Here is a 17,484-nt window from a genome sequence, read left to right as displayed (position 1 = left end):
ATTGGGTGAACTCAACTATTTATCCATAATTATAACCCTAATAAAAGAATCTCTTTATGATTGCTAAAATTGAACTGAAAAGGGAAGTATTCGTATAGTTATTTATATCTTAATCTTAGTAAATGTATCTTTTCATATTAACTTCAATTAACAAAAAGAGTGACATGCAATAAGATAATTATATTCTAATCCTAATGGAAGAACGTCACTATGAACTTATATTTTAATCCTGTAATGATGAATATCATCTTGCTAACTATATTTTAATTTAAAGGATGAACTCATGTGTTCCTAATACATTTTCACCTTAATGAATTTAGTCCATCTATTAGCATTATTAAAACTTCAATGAATGAACTCTATGGCTACTTACATTTTATCCTCCATAAAAGAACTACGACTCATTAGTTGGTTATGTTTGAATTCAAATGAAGGAACCTCACTCTATTAATGGTAGTTTTATCCTTAATGAATGAACCTCATCTTATTAACCATACTTTTAATTATAAAGGATGATATCAATTGTGGGTGGTTACCTTAAACCCAAATGAATGAACTTCGTGATATTAATCGCATTGAACCTTATGGGAGGCCTCTTAAATTTATTATGTTTTAAAGTGCATTGAGTAAATAACCTCGCGATGGCCTCCTATCCACCCAAAATAAACAAATGCTTCCTAAAATTCTAAGATGTCAAATTATCAAACATATATATGTCCATGTCGTATGCATTATCTCGTATTTAAGATATCTAGCTTATTGGATCTTTTGATGCAAGTTGAGTTAGGTGCAAGGTTGCGTAATCACGTTGGGAAACTCCTTAGGTTCGTTTAGCCTTCCGCTGTGTTATCTAAGTTTTAGATAACTCCTAATTATCTTAATGTTGTAACTTATTATTAACGCTCGTAACTATTATTATTATAAAACTATAAAAAAAAAATAAAAAAATATTTACACTCTATTCGAGTGTTTTTAACTTAAACCCTTAGGGGTTTCCTGGTGGGGCATTACATCATATTGCCAACATGTGTTCTTGATAACATTGCATATTTAGAAATTTTATGATAATGAGTTTGATAAGATGCATTTGAGGACTCATAACAAGGAAATGTTCATGCTTCCATCCATTACATTTTTTTAATTTCTATCACTCCCAAGGAAGGATTGGAGCTATTATCTTTTAAATTGGAAGCATACAAAATAAAATTTGACAAGAAAATAAATTGTGACTTAGAACACTTCATAGATCTAATAACTAGAAGGGTAGGAAAATCCCAATTTTATCATTAACTTGATAGAATTGAGGATTTGACCATTAACTACACCTCTGCTATGGAGATCAAGGAGAGGAAAGAGAAGTGTTTTTTTATCTAGAAGAGAAAAGGAAGTAAGTTGATCCAAGTTAAAGGGGGCACATGTGGAGATTTTAGATCTTATTTTCAAGATGTAAAATATGCTTGACAAATTTTTTATGCTTTCTTTTAGAGTTCTTGCAATGTAAAGATCAATTAGAGAGAAAGAACTACAACCAATGGACCAAGAAATTTAATTTAACCTATTCAACAACATGAGGCATTAGTAATTTCATTTTCTCCTCTAGGAGTCAAAATTGTACAACAAAGGAGAATTCAACCAATGATAGATTACCCAATTGAATACATTGTCATAGAGGAGGTGGGAGAAAATGTGTTGGAAGTTGAAGAAGTGAATCATGTCCTAACTTCCACATAGAGGATACATGTAATGCCTCGCCAGGAAACCCCAAAGGGATAAAGATAAAACATACAAATGAAGTGCAATAATTTTTTTTTTAAAAGATAAACACAACATTAAGATACAACGAGATATCAAAATTTAGATTACATAGCGGAAGACATCAACTAACACCTACAGAGTTTCCCAACGTGATTACTTAATTACACATTTAACTTAACTCACACTAATAAATCCAATAAGATGATTATCTTATAACGAGATAATTCTTAAACAAGGATAATTTCTTTCAGAAGATGAAAATATAAATCACAAAATAAGGTTCATCCATTAAGATTTATCTATACCCTTCGTTCAAACTTTTCATTAAAATATAAGCCATGCATCTAATTTAACAACACACTTGAATTTTATCATAAACTAATGAGATATTTCCATGCAATACTTAATTTCATTAACAATAACTGAATGTATTCCATTATACTAAGCTACATTCATTCATGATCCAATTTGCGACATCTAAGAGAGGACTGTATACATGCATTTAAAATTAATTTCGTCTTATCTACTTATACATTCTATCAAAATGACATTCATACATGCTAGCACTAAACATGAAACATAAGAATAAAAGCATCACATAACACCAAGATGATCTCGGAGTTCACCCCTAAAGGGCTACATCTCTTGGTCTGCTCAACTGCAACAATCTTGCCATCAAGGCGAAACATACCCAATACACAAACGACCACATTAGTCAATAAATACATAAACAATCCCTGAAAAGGAAAGATCCAGTTGAACATAATCGAAGCTAATACAAAGGTCCACTAGAGCATCCACAAAACTGAGTCGTTGTAACCCAAGGTCTAGCATGAAACCAGGTTCTCACAAGGGCATAATCAACATGACGACTCCACAAAAGTGCTCCTATCAGGACAATATAGCAACACACTAGCGAACGTAGGGACAAGTGTCATCACACAAACTAGTATGGTTACCATGGCATGTCTTCATAGGTTTCAGCCCCATGCACTGGGTTACCCTGGCAACCTAATCCGAACCTCTGGTCCATCCAAGCCTCATGTGGACCAACACATCCTTTCGTGAAGACAAGAATGATGGTTTGCCATTTCAGGCCTTCTTACAGCATGTCGAGTCTGTGTTAGCACTCGTCCCATGTGTGAGGCACAATTATCTTACTTAGAGATTAACATTCTAATCTACTTTTAGGTTATCACTTATTAGACTCACTTTCGATGGGTTACCCAATAGCCACTTTGGGCGTGGCCCCCAATTGAAAGCCACTTCCCATATGACACTAGACTATACTCAAGCGACCTCAAAAGCCAAGGAATACACATGGTCAAGCAAACGGAGTTCAAAAAGGAGGGAACAACCATTTGGTCAAACACGACTCAAAAGAGGTACACTTACTGATGGTACTCTAACCAGAGACCTGACCAACTATGGTCAACCATGAATCATCATTTGACACCCACATAAAGGATATGACCAATTACGACACCACCGCAAAACAATAGTCAAACTCGAAACCGAGGACTGAAACAGGTACCCAAATCAACCATACGATAGGGTCCAATCAAACAAAGCAAGGCTTGCCATTACTTAAGCAAAAGCGAATATAGAAATTAAACTCGCATAGACAATAACCAGTAGATACAATCTTTTCCGAAATGATTTAAACATTAAATGTCGATCAAGTTTTCTAAATGATCTAAGTTAGATTGCAGTTATCTACTTCATCTAAGTACAAGTTGTTCTTGGTTTTCTAACTCTCTAAGGTTCAATTGCATCGAACATACATAAATACTCCATTATGAGTTTTTAAACCAATTTCACATAAATATAATTAAACAACCATTAACCAACTAAATATGATATTTAATCTACAATTAAAACATCATTGCCATACTGGCTCAAAAACAATCTTCTCCAAGTTCATCTATCCAGAACCAAGTTACACTCTTCTGATTAAGGAAATATACACATATAAGGAATCCAAGTAAAGATAGTCCATTCCTAACTTAACAATTATTTCCTTACGCATATAAAAAAATGCCAGAATTAACTATTAATTAATATACGCATTTATTAATCCACGATTAGTAAAATATAACAAATTAATAATTAAGAACAAAATAACAAATTAAGTATCTAATAAGAAAAATATGCATTACTAATAAAATACAATTTTGAAAATTAATTAATGTATAGTGCCACTTATATAGTTAATTAATTACAAACTAATCGTAATTTATTAATTGAATGCCATAATTAAACTTTATTAAAACTTAATTTATTAAAAATTACATTTAATAATAATAAATTATTATTATATATATATTTTTTGATTTAAAAAAATATATTAAAAGAAAACATTTCTTTTTTAAATTATGAAAATATTATATATATATATATATATATTTTTCATTAAAAGAAATATATAAAAAAAAAAATTGCAATAAAAAAAAGAAAGAACCGGGGGGGCGGATACCCACGTGGAACCCACGTGGGTCCCCCTTGGTAGCCCATGCTACCTTTGGCAGCACTGCTACCAAAAGGTAGCAGTTCGCTACCTTTGGTAGCAGTTTGCTACCATTGGTAGCGCTGCTGCCAATACGTAGCAGCCGCTACCTTTGGTAGCCACTGCCTCCCACGTGGTGGGGGTTTGTGCCCTGCCACGTGGGTTTAATATTATTATTATTATTTTTTAAATAGATTACTGTGTCCAAATAGATGAAGCTCCTCAAAATAGAATATTACTTTACCTTTAGGAAAACAATGACATTGTGAATGATGTAAGAGCCCTTGCCTCAATAGATTTTTTTTCCAAATAGTGAATTTGTGAAGTCCAAGTAATTCAAGAACTTATTGACCAAGAATAAAGTGGGGCTCTTCATCCAAAAATTAAATAAAGAAAAAGGAGAGGCCATGCAAGAAGAAATATAGGGCATAACCGAAAGGATAATGGAGGAGGTTGATTTTCATGTTAACACTATTACCTTTGAGGAGGGAAAGAAGATCATCCAAGAAAGTGGAAGCTTATTGATGTCAAGATGGGATATTGCCTTGATAATTACATTGTATACTACTAGGATGTGAGATACAAATGAACAATTGAGAAATTGACAATATGGGCTGTAGTTCCTAAAATTAAGAAGCCTTAGGTTGCAATAGATATCAATGAACTTTTAGAAAACCTTATTGTTAGGAGAATAGTTGATACAATTCTCCCACGAGTTGCATCTTTGATGGTAAGTATATCACTTTAGTGAGGTTGCAACAAGGAAGCTACAAAAAGACCACATAAAATTGATGCAAGAATACAATAGAAAGAAATCACCACTTCTTACCCCTCAAAGAATCACCTCGAGGCTACCACCCCTCAATAAATCTCTTTGGATACATCTTTCTAGGATAGGGAAGTTCATTCATGTAAATATTTAAGAATTTGAAAGAATACTTGAAGCAAAGTAGGGAAGCAAAGAAGACTAGCATACATTCTAAGTTAGAAACTAGCCTACATTCTACACAATTATGATAAACTTGGCTACACAAATTGGAGGATACATGGGCTAACTACAACAACTTGAGAACATATTTTACTAGCCATGTACAAAATGAGGACAACTAGAATTAAATATTGATTACATGGATTCCAAAGGTGTAAATAATTGGAGGGATAAACATGTATGCAAAATTTGATCCCACTACCCTTACAAAATTTTCAAGCACTCGAGAAGTGTTCAAATTAATAAGTGATACATATTCTTTTTAGAGAAAATATGATATTCAATTAAAAAAAAATTAAATACTTTTGAAGAATTATAAGAGGTTTTGATACCAAAAAAATTGGATGAGAATGTAGATGTCAAGACATTTGATAAATAAAAATCATACTTTAATATCTTCCCTTCTTTATGTGCCTTGATTTTCGCAAGTGATGAACTTGGTTCACTTATATCAAATAACTATATGGATAAAAAAATTAAGTTGGAATCAAGTTTAGATAGTTTCATCAAGGAGACTAGAAAGCAAATTTAGATTCAAGATACATAGAACATACAAATAAATGTGCAAAAGTTCTAGCCTTCCAATGCCCCCAAAGAGAGATGTATGCTTGATGGTTATAAAAATATCATGGGTAACTTAATTCTACCATATCAAGAGGGATCTTCAATTTTTTAAAGCATCAAATTGAGTCCACGTGTTTACAAATTGAGGGTGGGGTGTTTTCATCTTTAGAATTTATCAGGGCATGGTATGAAAAGTCTATAACAAACTCTCTATAATAACAATGTACATCTTGATTGAAGCTTATATGAAAAACATGCTTCAATGTGTCATCATCTCTATGTTGTAATACAAACTCTTCTGAATAATACAATCAAAGATTATTAAGTTCTTCATTGAAAATTTATTGCACTGTGTCATTTTTATTGATAGATTTTTGTTTAAGGAATGGAGTAAATTCCTTCATGAAAATAAAAAATATAGTGGATAATGTTGTTGCAATTGGATTACTAAGTAGGATCACATTGTTAGACATTGTTAGTCATTCTTAGGTCATATTTTATAAGATAATAGTGTTTATTGGACCATCAAAATATGTTTAGATTAAAAAATGATAAATCTCAATCAATTTTATCATTTTCTAATTAATTTTTTAATTTGAAAATTGATTAGAAAATGATAAAATTGATTGGTTTTAACTTATATAGGATTAGGTATCTTTTCATATTGGGATCTAATTGAATTACAAGGAATTAGCATATTCTCATGGCATATTTCACATATCCTTGTCAAAGTTTATGGATATTCATTTGCTATGGATCATGAACAACGGTTATTGTTGTATCCCTTAGTTCTCATAAAGGGATACCCACCTAGGTTTTGTAGAGCCTAAAGTGCATAGGAAAACAATTACAAAATGTATTTCCTATTCGTTGATTAAATATTCAACATATCTAAGCATATGGTCTGAGTAATCTTTAGGAGTTTTGAAACAAATTTGGGAACCAACAGTTGCAATCAATATAAAACATGGATTCCTAAATTTAATAATAGGTCTCGCACTGGTTTTCTTAAGCATCATCCAATTCAGATCGACAAAAAGAAATATATTTGTAAAGACTAAGGACATTAGTTGAGGGCTTGTAAATACCCTTTTTTGTATGTCAATAAATAGGTCAACAATTTTTCATCTATTATTAAGCACATATCCTATGCTACCATGGCATTTATATAGTAGCTGATTCTTCTAGGTCTCTCTTAGTGTACTTTCTATCTAGCCCTATTTTCTTTTCCATTTGTATCAAAGTCAATTGAGGGCCATCATTTTTCTTCAATTAGGTTCTTTTTTTGTGATTTTTGGCCTTATTTTTTTTAGCCATGTCAATACCATCTCTTTTATCTAAAATTCCTATTTAGTAAAATTTGTAGTTTCACTTGATTTGTCAAAATTTGAAGTTTAAGTGTTGCAGACATAAATTTCTAGAATTTTCTCTTTATGGGCATTTTTTCCCTTTTTGAAGAATGTTTTCTTTTAAATTGAAATTACTATATATATGCTTTGAATACCAAAACTAAGGAATTTCTTGTCTATGAAGTTTTTCATTTCTTTATTGGCAACCCATCCTTTAGACTGAGGAAGTAACTAGTACTCTACCCCTCATCTATTTTAGCTTCTACTTTGTATTTTTTTTCATATCGACCATTTACAATAGCCACTATGCTTCTTGTTCCTTGCACCAAGTTTGCAAGAAGTCCTTTGTATTCATTTCCTTTTATTTACATTATAATAGTCTACATCGACATATTATTATTTAATATTTTCTATGATCCAATAGTCACTTGACCTATGTTCTCCCATTTTATCATCCAATTCTCTTCCTACCATGCCCCCCCTATTATTGGAATATCTTCATGGTCAACTATTCTCAATAGCTTACAAAAATGGTGTTTTCTCCTAAAGGTGACAAATATGTAGTGTGAGGCATCTCTAGTTCTTCTTTGAATTTTATCTTGGTCTATAGAATTCATCCAAAAGATAAAGATTTAGTATTTTAGCTTACATTTCATTTCATTATTATATATTTCAATTTAGTAGTTAGTAATTAGTTTTGTTTTTTTCAATAAAAGTGGACAAGCCACTAATTTTTTTTTTTTTTTAATTATTATATTTAATAATTTTTTACAACGGGTTCAAAAAGGCATGCCGACAGGAAAGAACCCGTAAGAAAACCTTCTTTTATCGCCTTATATAAACCAAACTATACTACCCTTACAAAATAGTTGTTACATATCCACGTGATCATATAACCCGCCCAAACCCATTCATTTGAGAGATACAATGAGGTCCCATAGGACTTTTCTTGATACAATAGTACATCATATGGTTATATCCAACAAAACATAAGCTCAATTGATTACAAAATGAAGAGCTGGATGTCAACAAATATCTCCTCGATAAAATCATGCAAAGACACCAAGAAGCCCATATGCTTTTATCAATTGGGGAGCAAAAAATTCTTTAGCCTGACTTGTCAAAACTGAATTCTATACCAAATTTTCCCATACCTGCATCAAAAAACATACCACATCTCCAAGATTCATAGAAAAGTATTAGACATTTAAAAACCAAGTGCTAGTGCCTTCAACTGGGGGATCATTAGCTGCATCTGGAGGAGGAACAACCCTTAGAGGGAATTCCAATCTTGCAGGAGCACAGAACAAAAATATCAAAGAAAGTAACGAGTGCAAAGCTTCAAAAACAACCAAAGCTTTATCCACAATCTGAGTAGGTACCCAATTCACAAGAAACTCCATACATGCTCAGGTATCATCCATGGTATCACATATCGACCCCATTCTTAATTCAAACAATAATTGACCATACCAACCATTACCCAAAAGCTCATGACGGGGAAGAAAACCACCATAATAGAAAGTCCCCACATCAAAATGATAACTATCCAAAGCAGAAAAAACCATATCCCTATAACACATTGTTGGAAACATGAACGTGGAGACCAAGAGACGAACCAATTAAAGACAATAAACCAACTCTTTTGTGCCCTCACATGTGCATTTAAACCAAATACCAAATTTTGAAATTCAATTGACACATTGTAAATTGGTTCATTTCAAAGCTCAAAATGAATACTCATCCAACCCAAATCCACACCATGCAAATCAACCCCTTTTGGACATTTCAATAAAACCAAAATTGCATACACTTTAGAAACCTTCAACATTCAATAAATATACAAAAAATTGAACAATGTATATTGTTCAACTATATATATATTGCAAACATTACACAAACTTGTCAAATTGTTCAACGAAAATTTTATAGCATTTCAAGATAACATTATAACATTACAATAATAGTAAATTTTTTATCTAGGCCTATTAATGGGCCTACTCGGATTAATCTGAGAATGGAAAAGGAAAGGAGGGTGGAATAGTCTAGACCACCAAAAGGATGGATCAAAATAAATTTTGATGGTGCATCAAAGGGAAATCTTGGCCCTTCGAGTGCTGGGTGGGTGGTTTGAGATTGGGAGGGAAACATTCTAGCCTTTGGAGTATGTAAATTATCAGATGAAATGAATAATGAAGTTTAAGCTCAGGTAGCCATACAAGCACTCAAAGTGGGTAAGAAATTGGGAGTGTCAAGAATCCAACTCAAAGGAAACTCATTAATTATTATTAATGTCATTAAAAAAGGTCAAATAAAAGAATGACCTTTGAATACATATTTATTGATTGTAAAGTAAATTATCTCTTCTTTTGAAGGTTTTCAAATCATGGATGTTGTACTAGATGGTCTTTCCAAATTGCCAACTACATTTAATGCTAATGAAGGTGTGACTCTATTTGAAGATTATTGAGATCTTGCTCTCGATTCTTGGGAGTGATCGTACACCATTGTTTTGGGGATACATTTAATTCGTGGAAAGGCAATAAGGTGATGGGAGGATTCTTGTTTGTAGCATGGAAGTGACTTTCTCACTTTACATGCCAAAGCAATAATTAGCTTTTTAAGGGAGGATCTCTGAAAAGAGACCTAGATCAATTTTTAAATATGAAGACAAGGTTTTCTTGAAGGCTCTAGTGGCACTATTGGCAAATCTTTTCATGCAGACACAACATAGATATTGCATGAATATGGACATTGTGTCCATGGTTGTGGCTTGGGGTTTGGAGGTACAAAGAAAAGAGGAGATTGAATGGGTGATGAAGGTGTGAGTGGGGGAGGATTGGATTTATGGTCTCCAACCTATGCTCACAAGGGCTATCCTGGGCATTAGCTTTGATTTCAAAGATGAGGATGTAACAAAGAAAGAGGGAGTCTTACTATTGATGTCATTTATTAGATAGTGAATTAGGGAGAATAGAGAATTGAGGCAGGCAGATTTGACGGTAGGGTGGAAGTTGTTGGTACAGTTTCTACATTCGAAAGAAGTAGAGGTAATTGGAAAACAAAGGCATCGAAAGCAGGCGACGAGAACGATAGGTGTGGAAGCTATGGAGGTGTTGTTGTCATCGGGTGATGAATTCTCTTTGGAGGACCATTGGGTTAATGGTCCAATGGGGGGAATGGTGAATGATGTTATTTGTTTCTAAGGGTGAAGTTTTTTGAGTCAATTTTGCAAAGTTGCTAGGTTTGGATCCAATGTATAGGCATTTAGGTCTATCTTTCTATTGGTATTTTGAATGTATTCTTTTTGGATGTAACTATCGATGGGGGTTTTTGGTTGAAAGTTGGTATGGGAGATAGGGTTTCATGGTAGGTGGTGGTTTGGGGATCGTACTGGTTTTTTGAAATTAAACCAGTCATTTTTATGGACAATGTAATATTTTTTCTAATCTTTCGACTATAAATATTAATAAAAAAATCAATATTATTGACAAAAAAAAAATTGTTATACAAACACATCAAATCATCTCAACATGTTTCTAAAAAAACTCCTTGGTCATCACATGGTCTCATTAAGGGATCCCCTTTTAGAATCTTTCTCATGTGCATACCTTTCAAGGCTTGATCTTAGATGTGTTCCTCAAGATTCAAAGCAAACTTTAATGGTTTTTTCTAGTCCAACCTCAAGAAGCATGTGTTCCAAATTTGATGTATAGTGTGCCTATTTTTATGCATATAATCCCACACAAAATTTTATGATGACAAATTTGAGTACTAAGGTCAACCATGCAATTTTGAACTTAGACAAGGTTTATTATATATTCTAGCCTATTCGAACCTTACTAATGTGGATTTGAAAGAAAAATCTAACTATAGAGTGCATAATACAACAAGAAATTCTTTATTACACAAACTTAAAAGCATCTATTATTTTATTTATTTAAGATAATTGATTATTTATTATTTATTTATTTATTGACACATACATTAGGGCCCCTGTTCCAATAAAAATATCAAAATTATAAAATAAATATTTTCAATAATAATTTAATCAATATTTTTAGCTTTCAAAACATGAATTGAATAGCTAAGACTTTCCATCCCTATAAGAATTATTGCATGGGTGAAATGACTCATCATCTAAGACAAATAAAGGATATAATTAGTTTCTTTGATTGAACCATCAAAGTAAGAAGATAAATATTTAAATGCCAAAATTGAAGAGGAAGGATAGGAATTCTAACCCAAATTTGAAAACCATAGAAGAATTTTATGAGGATTAAATTTAAACGATATCATAGTTTTAAACCCAAAAAGGCCTTATCCTAAAACCATGGCCATCCCTAAAGGAAGATTTCATATGATCTATCTGATATTTATAAATTACCAACAACCAAACTTTGACACAATGGCAAATAATAACATTATCCTTCAAAAGGGGCTTCGAACAAGGCATCATCCACTTGAAAACTTGACCCTTTTTTTTTCAAACTTGTTAAATAATGTTGCTTACTTGAATAAATTTTGAAATCCAACCACATCCTCCCCAAACTCCACACTTGTGTTACACTTACGAAAAAACCTAACTTTATCCTTAGAATCGATATAATGATTTCTCATGGATTAATTGGTGCTGCACTTTTTTTCTTGGTAGGAACAAGTTACGATACCAATTCCTAAAATATTTACTATGTTCAATAGCTTTTCAATGGCTTCTCTTGCATTGCCAAGAATGAGTGGTTTTGTAGCAGAATTTATGATATTTTTTGGCATCTAAGAGAGAAAAGATGAAACGTCTTTCTTGCTAGAAAAAAACTTATTGTCAACCTAGTATGTTAGAATTGCTAGGAAAATGGTGTCTCAACCTTGCATCTATAAGTTTTCTATTTATAGTAAGTTTACATTTGCACACAGATTGGCTTGAAGCTTTTCTCAAAGCTAGGAATTGGCTAAATAAGCATGCCTATAATTGTTTTTGCAAGATCATGTATAGATTTGAAGATATTAAATTTTTCATTTTTAAAAATATCAAAGTCAATTTTGAAGACCTTAAAGGAATTTTTGGGCCCAAAAGTATAGTTTGAAGAGTACTTCACAAGCTTTCTAACACTTCAAATGGTTTGTCATTCAGGCTCTTAGATCAAAAGTTATAACATTTGAAAATTGTGTGTCCTGCAATAAGAAATATAAAAGTGTGGACACATAAATGAGTTGTAAAAGGGAGATACATGTGTTGGTGTGTGTTTTAGCACATCACAGGGCATCTTGGATTGTACTAGATAAGTTGGGTGTTATTTTTTTGGGTGATTTTAGCTTATGGTTTTGTAATACCATTTGACAGTTACATGTATTGTATCTCATATATATTAAGTGTGTGAGATGGAGGTTGTATCTAGGAGTCTTATAGCTATTGAGTTACCTTTGGATCTTCGATTGGTGATACTCTTGTGAGAAGCTTTCTTTGCAAGTATATTGTATTTTATTATTGATTTCTGAAAAATATATTAGGCGGGTTTTAGAATTGTCATGACCCTATTTTGTATATATTATTATAAAATCATTTATGCTTATTTAATATTTTTCCTTTAAATGCTAAAAGCAATAAAGTAGAAATGTTATTTATATTAAATATATGTTATTGTTATAGAACTTATTTTATATATTAAATATTAATTTAGAAACTTAAATAAAAACTCATATATTATATATATGAGTTTATTGAAATGTTTTCATATTTCAATAATATTGATTTCTTAAGAACTATTAATTTATCAAGCAAGCAAAACATTAGCACTTGTCAAATCACGAAAGAGGGAGGATTTGGTCTTCCTAAGAATGAAGGCCATCATGCAACAAGCATATATCATTAGCAATTGAAAACTAATGGTGGACTAGTAGGCCTAGAATTTGATGATTACCTTTACCTGAAATATGGAAATTTTATGACGGTTTGGTCATTTCAATGTCTTTTTTAATATTAAATATAAGAGAGAATTACATCATGACAATATCATCAACATAGAACTAAAAAACAACAGAGTATACCAGTCTGAGATAAGATCCAAATTACATTACAATATCAAAATATATTAATATAGAATTGTAGAGCCTTAGAACCATAGAACCATAGAACAATATTTTTAGCATTAAAATCTCAACCCTGATTGTTGTCACCTTCCTCGTAGAACCATGCTATTCACCCGGCCAAGCCCTCCATCCATTTTTGACTCTTTCCTTCATTGCCTGGAAATGGAATGGCCTCTGGGATCTCCTCTGCAACTATGATTGGAGCACTAGGTACTGCTACTTGAGATTGGGATCATTGTGATAGCTCTAACTTGCCTCTTCCTCTTTTCCTCCAGCTCTGTAATGAAATTGGAGAGGCCAATTTTAAAGGGGGTCCTTTCCTTTGTGGTCCTTTTCCATGAGTAACCATGTGATATCTCACATGAGAACACTCTTGTAGTTCCCTCCTTAATCAGCTTCTCAAACTTTTTCTTTGACAATCTCATGACTATAATGACCTTCCAAAAGACATTATAAGTTATGAGTCTCCTGAGAGATTCAGTAAGCATTCATCCTTTGCCATTAAAAATATCATCATTTCAAAATTTCAAAATTAATCATAGAAATTTAGAAGACAGAAGAGGCCAAAAGATATTAGTATTTTTTGAGAGGATTAACACATAGCCTACCACACTCTCCTAGTTCAAGATATTAACATTGATAGATATACCAAACAAATTCAGACCTATTTAGAAAAAAGACATTCAAAGAAGATATGAATAATAGTTTCAGGCACTCTACAACAAGCATAGAAATTAGGATCTCCATCAAACTTAAGGATAGGTAGCCTATGCAATAGGAGGCACCAAATAAAACACTTCTTTTTAGGTTCTAGAGGTCTGCCCCATAGGTGCCCAAATAATCTACTCCACATAGGACTATCATGGTTCACATTCCAGCACCTATCAATATGTTTAATAATTTTTCCATTATCATCAAGCCGTGTATAAATTTCTATAGCTTTAACCTTAGGAAGACAAGATTCATTAAGACATTTAAAATTGTTGCATCTTTCCTCATTACTTTCACACCCCCTGCGGAGAGAAAGGACACTACATTCCTCTCTCATCATAGTATAGGTTCTCCATTGAGATTGGGGAACATAAAACTTAGAGCATAACTCAATCCAAGAGATTAAATGTCCATCCTTCAAAATATCTCTAAAACATCTAATCCCCTTAGTTACCCAACACTTGTCCAAGCAACCCTAGATGAGTGCAAGGGGTTTTTCCATTATGAAGCAAATTCCACCAGGAAGAACGTTCACCACAAATATTCCTTTCATCATTAATAATGTTATTATGAGAAATTAGGTCCCTGACACCTTCCCAAGATTTCCAAATAGCCTTGAAGACCAAAGAACCAGTAGGATTGATGGCAAAGTGTTTGGTAATCAAATCATTAAATGGAAGAGCCTTCCAAGTCGGGCTTTGTTTTGGAACTTTATATTCTAACAAGTATTTTCCATGGCTCCGTACCATCTAAAGCCTTGAAAATCTATTTAGCAGCCAAAGCCATACCTTGAAGCCTTAAGTCTTTTAATCCAAGACCCCCTTTACATCTACTCATCGTACACCATCTCCATCTAACAACATGCATCTTATTATTACATCTTCCATCTGACCAAAGAAACTTCCTAACCTATTTTTGAATATGATTCCATTGATAGTTGTAGAATAGCCAAGATGAAGTATAATAAATGTTGTATGAAGATAAAATATTTTGACGAACCTCAATCCTACTTGCCAATGAGAGATACTGCTTGTTTCACTTCCTTAACTTCTTGTCAATTCTCTCTTTGACCCACCGCCACATCTCCTTAAGGTTTGGGCTTATGGAAAAGGGTATTGCCCAAATATCTATCCTGATACTTTGGTCCACCCCACATTAATGAATATTTGTTAAACTAGTGAGGGGGATGGGGGTCCCATCCAAGCATAATAGATTTAGATAAAGAGATTCTACTTCCTAAAGCCTCACAGAATATATGTAGCTTATCCATTAGGGTAGAGAAGTTACCCTCAACTAATTCTACTAGAATGGTAGTGTCATCTGCAAATTGTACATTAGATAGCTCTTCATGATTGGATAAGGTTAATCCTATAACCCTAGTCGATAAGAGGTTGTCCCTAAATAGGTAGTATAGTGCATCCACAATAATAACAAAGAGAGCAGGTACCAAAGGAAAACCTTGTCAGATAGACCTTGAAAGCCCAAATCCCTCCGACCTATGTCCATTAACTTCAACAAAGGAATTAACATCAATCATTAGAGTCTTAACCATTTTTTAGAATACTACTGGGGATCTGAGCCCTTCAATCGTCATGAAAACAAAGCTCCACTCAATTTTGTCATAGGATTTTTCAAAGTCTAATAACAACATGGCTGAGGACTATTTAGATTCTTTAGCCCAGTTCATGGCCTCCTGACAAGTTAATTTTTTTTCCAGGATATACCTTCCTTTAACAAAAACCAATCTGAGTTGGGTTCACAACCTTAGGAAGAACATCCTCCAGTCTCCTGGCTAAAATTTTAGCTAATATTTTGTGTGAAACATTCAACAATGTGATTAGTCTCTAGTTTTTAATCAAAGATATGTCTCCATCTTTGGGGAGGAGCTTGATAAGGCCACTGTTTATCTCCTCACCCAAAAATCCTATGTCAATGGCTTCCCTATATAATTTCAACAAGTCTTCCCCAATCCACTCAATATTCTTTTTGTAAAATTCCACTGGTAACCCATCCGAACCCAATGCTTTGTCATTGCTAAGGGAAAAAATGGCACCCTTGATTTCATCCACTGAGATCTCCTTACTTAGCCTGTCTGAGTCCTCTATGCACACCTTATTGGGGATGATGTCCCTAATCTTCTCTCTTGTGTTCTTCTTACTAAGTTCATCATCCTCATAACTGAATAGTGAAGAATATAACTAAATGAAAGCATTGAGAATATCTTTTTTATTAGTAATGCTTCTACCCCCTTCCCATATACAATCAATCTTTTCCTTATCCTCCTTACATTTCAGAAGTTGGAAGAAATTTTTTGACCCTCTATCCCCATGCTCTAACTAGTTCATTCTAGCTCTAGTCTTAAGACCTTGGATTTTAGAGGTTTTTAATTTTATTAGGACATCCTTGGCATGCCATAAATCTTCCTTGGCATCCTCACTGCTAGGGTTATTCTGAAGATGTTCCTCCACAACAATTTGGTTGTCATGAATCTTAGCCTCAACCCTCCTAGAATCTTTGGCTTTTTTCTTCCCCACTGTCTGAATAAGAGATCTTCAGCTTAGAACATTCTAATTCCATTTATCTTTTTCCATGAGAAGTACCCTATATTGTTCATTAAACAACTTGATGATAAGTGTGCTGCTAAAAATGTGGTTAATTGTATTAAACATGCACATAGATGAGATAACAATAAGAACTAGGATGCACAACTTGAAAACTATATTAAATATGCAAACCAAATGAATCCTTTAAGATATCTCATCTTCCTCTATTCTTAAGGACCTTGAAGGTGTTGGATTGTTGTCTCTTAGTAGAGCAATGACCTCCAAAGTGGAAACTCAAGAGTTGAGTAGCTACTTCATGATTATGCAAATGATATGAAATGTATGATCTAGCTAGAATGATCTATTCAAGCTACATGATTTGATAAAAAATAAACTAGATTAAGATGCTATGATTAATCCAAATTAATAATTATGCTAGATGATATGAATTCAAATACCTATAATAACAATGCAAAAACTATGAATGCAAGGGGATCTTTATTGCTCCAAATGAGGGGTATTTATAGGAATTCCAAGGCCAAAGATTAGGTGGTAGGAATTGATGGTCCAGATTCGATTTGAAGATATCAAGGGATAAGATTGAGGAAGTTGGAGAAGAGGTTGGAGGAAGGGACACATGTCATCTCTGTGGTGACAAGTGTCAAGGAACCTTGCTCATAAGAGGGAAAGTGTCCAAGGGAGAAGACATGTGGAAAAAGTGCCATGTGTCTCAAGGAGGGGATATCCAACTGAAGAGAGGTTAGAATAAAAAAAATTAGGATGTACAAGATAGGATAGGGTTAGTTAAGCCCAAGATTAGATAGAATGGGTTAGGTTAGGGGGTGGTTAGGCTAGGTGGTTAGAAGTTAGGAGCTATGTGCTCATATTTGAATTTAGAAATACAAATATTTAGGAAAATGGTAATTAACCTCAACAAACTTGAGTTTGTTAATCTTAATTATGATTTAGGAGAATTGATTA

The sequence above is a fragment of the Cryptomeria japonica genome, chromosome 8 (genome assembly GCF_030272615.1).
Source record: "Cryptomeria japonica chromosome 8, Sugi_1.0, whole genome shotgun sequence".
Classification (NCBI taxonomy): Eukaryota; Viridiplantae; Streptophyta; class Pinopsida; order Cupressales; family Cupressaceae; genus Cryptomeria; species Cryptomeria japonica.
The sequence above is the reverse complement of the archived record's forward strand: the minus strand, read 5'-3'. Positions refer to the sequence as shown.